Source organism: Ochlerotatus camptorhynchus, unplaced genomic scaffold (genome assembly GCF_037179485.1).
Source record: "Ochlerotatus camptorhynchus isolate MF236.1 unplaced genomic scaffold, CSIRO-AGI_Acam_v1.1 ptg000432l, whole genome shotgun sequence".
NCBI lineage: Eukaryota > Metazoa > Arthropoda > Insecta > Diptera > Culicidae > Ochlerotatus > Ochlerotatus camptorhynchus.
Window position 1 is genome coordinate 8,107,764 of NW_027040918.1, and position 8,363 is coordinate 8,116,126.

Consider the following 8,363-nt stretch of genomic DNA (forward strand, 5'->3'; position numbering starts at 1 on the left):
ATCCACTTATTCCTCGTGTACCACATCCCAGGCAGGTGATAGTCAGAGGCCAACGCCGTCGTAATGCCTCGTTATCACAAATTTGATGTTGGATATATGCTTATCCCTTGCGCACAGATGGATACTTGTTGAATTTTTCATAGAACAAATAAAAAACAATTTAACAATTTTCCATCCCGCAGGCGACACATCGAAGGGGGAAGAGTTGGAGCTCACTTAAATATACCCAATGCCGCCTATGCAGCAACCGATCCGGAGACACGCTTCAAATCTTCCCCTGGGATCTGTGTGTCACATCAACTTTGTTGAGTGAGAAGTCCCTTGTCGGTGGTTTAGGCCACCGACAGGTGAAATTTCCCTCGCTGGAATTTCACAGCCCGGTCCAAATTTATCAATTTTCTATCAATGTGGTGAAGAAGGTTTATAACTTATAGTTTTGATTGGACATTTTAACTGTAAACTTTTATATTTCACGCAATAATGAGTATGGTAATATGAAATGAGCAATGTGTTTACCGCGACCGATGGGCTGTTGGACTTTTCATCCCCTGCCTGTGGGGAAGGAGCTTCTAGTGCAGTTTACTCAAACGATTCATACTAGAGAGCATCTTATTTAAGTTAAGTTTACTACAAAACAAAACCAAAAATACAACTGCCTAGTTTTTCTTTCGTTTCTCTTCGACAACTAATATACCATTCACCACCTCTGTCGGCAAGCAAGTCTTCTTTTCTATAGTTTCATGTTTTCCTGTATGGCAAGAGCAGTGGGTACTCGGATTGATTTCAGTAATTTGTTTTTTTTTTGTCCTGTTTCATATACAAGATAACTCGGTGTGTTGTATAGTGAGTGACTCAGTCCAAATATTGTTATTATTAGTCCTAATTGAATATCGATTTTCTAGATAATACATAAAGCATTTTCACCTCACAATGGACAAAGTACGAATGCCTTTTTCCCAACACTTGTTTCGTTGCCTTTCATCCTGTTTGGGTCCGTTCAAATATTGCGTAACGTGAAGAATGGCATTTATACATACCGCCTCACCATAGCAAATCGTAACAATCGTCCACCCCACACACTAATCTAGGCCGCCGCTGTTCGGCATTTTTTTAACTACGGGATTGTACAGACGTTGTTCAGTTAACCCCATTTAAGGTTATATGATCCAGAAGCCCGGACTCTGATGTCACTTCGCATTTTCCAGGGGTCAATTATCTGCTATCGGAAAACATACAATAACAAAACTGCTTCCCCATGCAATAGTGTCCGAGAAGTGATAAAATATAAAACTTGACGATTTTATAGATTTCTTACTTGAAACGGTCATTTGACGCTGATTAAAAATTAGGTAAAATTTTACCGACTTCGGTAATCTGAATTCAGTGTGTATTCCCACCAGCCGTAGCGCGTGACAAGACTATTTTTTTACATATGAATATAACATCAAGGGGAAATGGCTCTAATGTGGGCCTGAATGTCCCAAATTTGGCCCATACATAAATTCAGTAGAAGGTCAAATTTTCATTAGCAACCAAAAATATGCATTGGTGCCGCCACGATGATGCGTTCATCAAGATAAAAATAATAAATAGGAGATTTTAAGCGATGGGCCAAAATTAGAGCCATTTCCCCAATATATATATTTATTATCATACTTACGCGAAACAACACCCCTTATGTTGCGCGTAACAATTTGTTCCAAAAACTGAGCAGCCCCCGACCCCCATCTGCGTGACGTAATATTTTAACGGGCCCCATTCCATCCCCCACTAGTGAAGCTATTCGAACCACACATCCATTTCCATTGTCATGCTAGTTTCCATGCATCATCAATCATCATTCGGTATGGGGTCTTGTATTCTTTAGTTACTCAATAGGCGTTCGTACATTAGTTTCTTCTTGCAACTTGATAGCGTTGTAATTACTAAGCAACATACAAAAAAAAAGAATATTAAACATTTAACACAAATTTCACACATAAACTGGTAGACGGTATGATTACTCGTTAAATTATGAATGAAAATAGTAAGTCATCGGCTGAACTTGATACCCATCCCTATTAACACAGATGATGTGGCATCAAGTTGGTAGCTTGTGCGTGAGAGAAAGCAAAAAATGAAGCAATTTTTAACATGTTCGTTTCGGTTCCTTTATTCATGTTCGGAAAATTTTGCACTCCCGTATAATACAGAACATTAAAACAGAACACACACAAAATATGATTCGTCATTCTATCGGACATTCAACACATGTGTAGAAGAAAAGTTAACTGCATACCAGTAGTAGTCTTCAAAGTGAAATAAAATGAAAGTACAGTGAAATGTGGTGTAAACGTACAGTTGTTTGTAGTTATTCTTGATATCGATGACAGCCCTGCATATATACAGATATCTGACTGGAAGTGAAGCCCTTGTTGATAAAGCGAAGGTAACTGTCTTTTGTTCGGAACATAAATCTTCTGCAACCACACACTGTGATTTTTATAGTACCTATCATTAAAAAGCTCAAATTTGAATGCAGAATCCTTCCGCGAGACGCTTAGTTTACAACTTCTAAATGGACTAGTGCTAAATATCAACAAAAGACTGCACCACATACGAGTCAAACAATAATAGGTGATCAGTAACGGCAAGCACCGGAGATAAAATTCTATGCAAGTTTTGACGTAGGACTACGTCTTTGATTTCTATATGGGGGTACACTTTGTGAAAACCGAAAATGGAACATGTAACAAATTAAGAAAGATTTTGAACGTTAATAATTCAGCTGCCCCTGGTCCAATTTCAATAATTTTATCACCAATCGATCAGAAATATGGCTACGCATCGATAACAATGCTTCCGAATGTTGATTTTCAACAAGAAACTATTGAAAAACTGGTAAATGTCCAGCATTGTCCAAAAGCGTCGAATTAACTAACAAATCTTCCAATTACCTACATGCATATGCTGCTTCCCCAGCACAGACGTCAGAGAGTAGTAAGTAGACGAAACAAGTCGAAGTGGCATTCGCCTCCGATGCTCGGGCGCGTGCGAATAGGGAGGATGGAATTGCGTAATATTTTGCAAACTCATCGCCATATTCAGAACCACACGCTCCCAACGACCACACCACTGTGTGGTGGTGTTCGGTCGTCGAAATTAGTAGCAGCAGTAGCAGTAGCAGTGCTTTCGGCGTGTGGCGTTGAAAATTGTTCTCCAGTAACAACGAAAGGTTGCCTGCAAGCAGCGAGCTGCAGAGCCCACATAAGCAACCATCAAAGGAGGAAGAAGCTGCACCGCTATGTTATGGATCGGAATCAGTAGCTCTTCGTGAGTCGCTGCGGGTCGGTCATCTATGCCAAGCGTGTCACCCTCGCTTCAAACGACATACAGCTCGACAGCCTCATCCGTGTTGTACACCCAGCTCATAATTACTCAACCATCACTACAAAATGGCCCTTTTCAGGGCCACCAAAAATTTGTTAAAGAGTATTATTTGGACATTGGTCAAGGTCATCAGTTCCCGCAAGCAGCTAGCTTTCAAGGCTCAACCTGTCTATAGAAGGTGTAGAATTGTAGGCCTGAATATATTGGTGCAATTAGTTTTTCCTCGGCTTTCATTCCGCACGATTCGTTTCTTTCGTTTAATCAATCACCCTTGTAGTGACGTCGAAAAGATTGTTTCAATCGGCGCTTACATATGAAATTTAATGTGGATTGCAGAATTTTTTGTATGTTACCAAAATTTATGAATGGATTGCCACTAAATGTTGAGATAATTTATTGATTATTGAATTATCACACTGTATACCATAAAAAAAAACAGCCTGTTTGTGAGTTTTTGCCTGTTTTCAAGTAAGGAGTTATCATGAAAAACAAATCGCCAGCTGGTATTTCCCGGCAACTTTACAAATAAATAAAATCAAACAAAATCATCATGCAGAACTAGCTAGGATTTGTTTTACTTCATATTTCACAAAACTTTCGAGTGTTAAGACATCGTCTCCCGCAAAGTTTACATTTTTCCCTCTACCAACACATACATCAGGGCTAGATAGATCTCCACAGGATCTATAGAATCCACGCAATTTCAAAAAACCAAAATGCACAGCATTACGAAAAGAGGTCAGGTTTCGAACAATAGCAGATAGATTTTAATTCTAAACAAGCCAAACGATTGAAAATTTATCTACCAATCTGCTAAAATGAACACTTAGTTAATTTTCAATAGGTCACTATTGAAAAATACCAAATGTCCAACTGTTGCAATGGTGTTCAAAATTATCACCGAATGTCTGAAAACAGCGCGTTCCCTAACACAGACTTAAAAATCGAATTCGATGCGGTCCCACTGAACGGTGCTCATTCAATCACCGTAAGTGGTGGTGTCCAGTCCAGCAGCAGCAGCAGTAGTGCTCTCAACAACAATAACGAAAGGCTGCCTGCAAGCAGCGAGCTGCAGAGCTCATATGAGCAACCATTGAGAAGGAGGAAGAAGTCTAGGATTGGAATCAGTAGCTCGTCGTGCTCAGCTCAGCATTACTCAACCATCACTACAAAACGGTCCTTTTCAGGACCACCATAAATTTGTTAAGAGTATTATTTGGACATTTGTCAAGGGCAACAGTTCCCGCAAGCAGCTAGCTATCAAGGCTCAACCTGGTCTCTATAAAAGGTGTGGAATTGTAGGCCCGAATGTATTGGTGAGATTAATCAACGTCCGACCATTTTCCAGAACACGCTGGTAGAAAGTGTTAAAAATCCATATAGAATTTGAGAGAAGTGGGAATAATTCGCTTTGGGTGTATATTCAGTCCCCAGAAAGCCAATAAATCAAATTTGTGAAAAAATTAGCTCTCACGAGTTCAATCTCTCGAAGTCCCGCCTTTTTTACATATTCTGCACAAACGATACTTTCCGCCCCGCCCCATTCATATAATTCGGAAGGAAATCCTGTGAGGGGTGAATTGAATACACTTTGATTCCAACATGCACAAAACTTAAAAAACATGAAACATGAAATAAATACTACAAATTTGATACGCTTACAAATAAAAAACGGAAAGAGTTAAGATAATTGATGATTGATCAATTAAAAGAACTAAATGTTCACATTTGTTCCGTCCACTAGCGGTCCTACGTCAAGCTTCCGTTCGTGCCCCTAAGCACAAACCCTTCTACTTTTTCTCTAAGAGGAAGAGGTGACAATTGGCTTCTTCCTCTTTTATTTCTATCTCTTTCTCTATCTTTATCTATCTCTATCTCTATATTTATCTATCTCTATCTCTATCTTACGCACATGAAATCGGCCAATCAGGAGCTGGTTCACGTTTTACAGAAAAGTGGTTCATTTTCGCGCCCGTATTGTCACCTCTTCTCTTAGGTTTTTCTGCAACAACCGCGGATGATGACATAACTTGAACGGAACGGTGCACAGTGGCAGGCCTCCATAAAAATCTGAAACATGGCACAGTGGTCCAGGAAGCTAAATTAAGTGGAATAAATTAATAACTCGAAAAATATTGGAGATATCGTACTGATGTCTCCAAAACATTTTCTTGTGAGCTATATTTGCGCTGGTTGCAAAAGTGTCCTAAACGTCAAATTCAACCAGTAACGTTATTTGGTATCTAACTTTTTTGTTTCAATAGATAGATAAATTGAATTTTATTTATTTAAATTATTTTTCTTCATCGGACTTAACGTGTCTAAATGAAGCCTGATGGGGAAAAGCCTAGAAAAGGCGTAAAAACCCCATACCTTTTCAAAATACATGAATCCCAATAATACAATACAATAACAACGAACATTAATCAAGTCTATAGCATAAAAAAGTTATCCTCCTATGGCATAGAGCTGTCCGTGAATCAGGTAAAAGTCCTCGTCTTTCTCAGGAGTCTGCGTTGAATACGGTGACGAAAGGTTTCCGCTGCACAGTTAAAGGATGGCAAGTTTTTTCATTTCCTGATTTTTAATTCATGAAAATGGAATCGGTTTTTTTCCCGTGTAGTTCACTTCTAACATGCGTACAGTTTTTAAAATTTTCCCCATATTCGAGAAGTTTTCCCCGGCAAAGTATCGGAAAATTTACTCAAACTATGAGTGACCTACGTTTTAGCGATTTTGAGTAATCTGAACTCAAATGTGGGTAACTTTTTTGTCCATGTGCGATTGGTTTGGATTTTTTTTTTCTAAATCATTAAAAATAAACTCACGTCGACCCACGCTGCCGCCGCTGGCAGAAAATAACATATTATGCCGCCGCCGAAAATATTTTGATCGGCGCACAGGTCTATTACATTGAGATATGCAAAATAAAACGCATTTTTAAGCCCCTACAAGATCTTCGTGTCCGGATTTTTTCGTGTTCAACCTGGACAACACGAACATTCACATTGTAGTGAAAATCATATAAAATTAATAAAATTTCTGTCACACAAGTGAACCTTACCTCTTTAACATTTGATACTGTCATACTCCCAGAAAAATCCACGCGATTTTTCTCAGATAAAATACCGCAGCGCTCAATACACCCCCTATTTCTTGATTTTAATTAAGTACAAACATCACAGCTCGTCGTGGGGCAAACGCCGCGTGGAATTTGGGGCAAATGCGCGCCGGGGTGTTTCTGAAACGCCGCGCGGCATATTAGATTAATTGAATCCATCAGTAGAAGAGTGGTGATTAAAGGTTCCAGTCACGCAGGTTTCGATGAGCCGTTAATGAATTTTATTTAATCCAAGGATGATTTTTCTAAAGGACGTATCTGCTTTTGAGCTCTGGGGACGGACCCGGCGTATTGATTAACATCCGTGCCCCTCACGACAAAGTTACGTGTTTAAATCTCATCCGCGGACAAGTCACGGATGACCCAAAAGTGTTATAGTAACTATAATTGGAGAACAAAATCTTTTAGCAACAGTTCGCTTTTTGATGGTGGTGTAAGTTTGCGTGAGCGTGAGTACAGTAGGGTAAATGAGGGCTTCGGCCATGCCTATTATCGTCAGGCAAAGAGGTAGACAAAGACCTTGGGTGCTCAATTTTGGCCAAATAGTGCGCTGATACAAGATGTATCCTCATGCTCAAAATTAGCGTTCAAGGACTTCATTTTCCATACGTAATACTGCCCATAAACGAAGAAACGGCTATTATGCCACCCATGTAAAATATCCAAAGACAGCATCACGTGGTATGTATGATCTGTATCAATGACCGTGAGGTAAAAAAGCCGGAAAACTGCTGGCTAATAATTGTAGTTGTTCAGTGTATAGGCTGTGCCAACCGCTAAGTTGGCTTATCTAGGGACTAACCCCCTAGTCTATACACCAACTGTCCTTCCCGTTGCACTCGTCAGCTCGTGCGATACTCTAGACACACATGGGTGGTCGTATCCGGGTCCTCCCCTGGGTAGGCTCGTGTCCGTCCAGGTTCTGGTACATTAACTTATATCTATGCATGGTAATTATACTTTGCAACTCACCTTTTGATTATAAATGTCGATAATACTGAAACTATATGAATGTTAGTGATCATTATTAGGTGTGTGCTGCAATGGAGTAGTAATTGAAGGAAATGAGGTTCTCATGTGGCTTATAGGTAATTCTAAAATAGGTAAATCATGCAAGCACACACCTTTTACAATTCTTATCCTACTTACCAGTTCCGTCCAGTATATATTGGCTGTTTCCAAATGGTCTAATCCTCTCTGACTGCTTACTCTCTTCTTGTTCACGTTTTTTCGCTTTTTTTTCCTTCTTCTTATTGAAAATCTGGCCGTGTTCCCATTTGTTCTCAGGTAGGTAATATTGGTACATGAGAGGAAGAAAGAAATAGAACAAGTTAAGTGTGAGTTGCATGCGTTGGTTAGTCGTTTGGGTCATGGTGTTGTGTTCCCTATTTTATTTGCCTCTATTCAGCTCTCAGATCGCCCCCTCCCCCCAAACTATTGCGGATGAGAAAAGGAACCCATATTTGGTAACCTCTCACTAGCTGCAATGCATAAGATATGAATTACAAACAAATCTAGAACGGGGCTTCAACATATAACATTTTCTTAGACTGAACATGATTAGTATAGTATGAATAATGAGAATTGTATGAAGAAAAGACGATCCCAAAAGAAAGTTCCCTAGCAATAAAACTATTACTCTGTGCTAATATGAGTTATTTCAAAATGGGCATCCATACTCAGAAACTATACCCGACCTCAACAAACTGTACCGAATTCAGAACAGCTAAACTACTCGGTAAGATTTTGGCATTTCTATTTAATTTTATTAAGCTATCTCACAGAGACCAGATGTCCAAGTTCGGTCAGAAACTTGTGTAAAGTTAAGTGGAAACGTTGCCGTTACGTAGCGCTAGCATCTCCTGATTTCCTC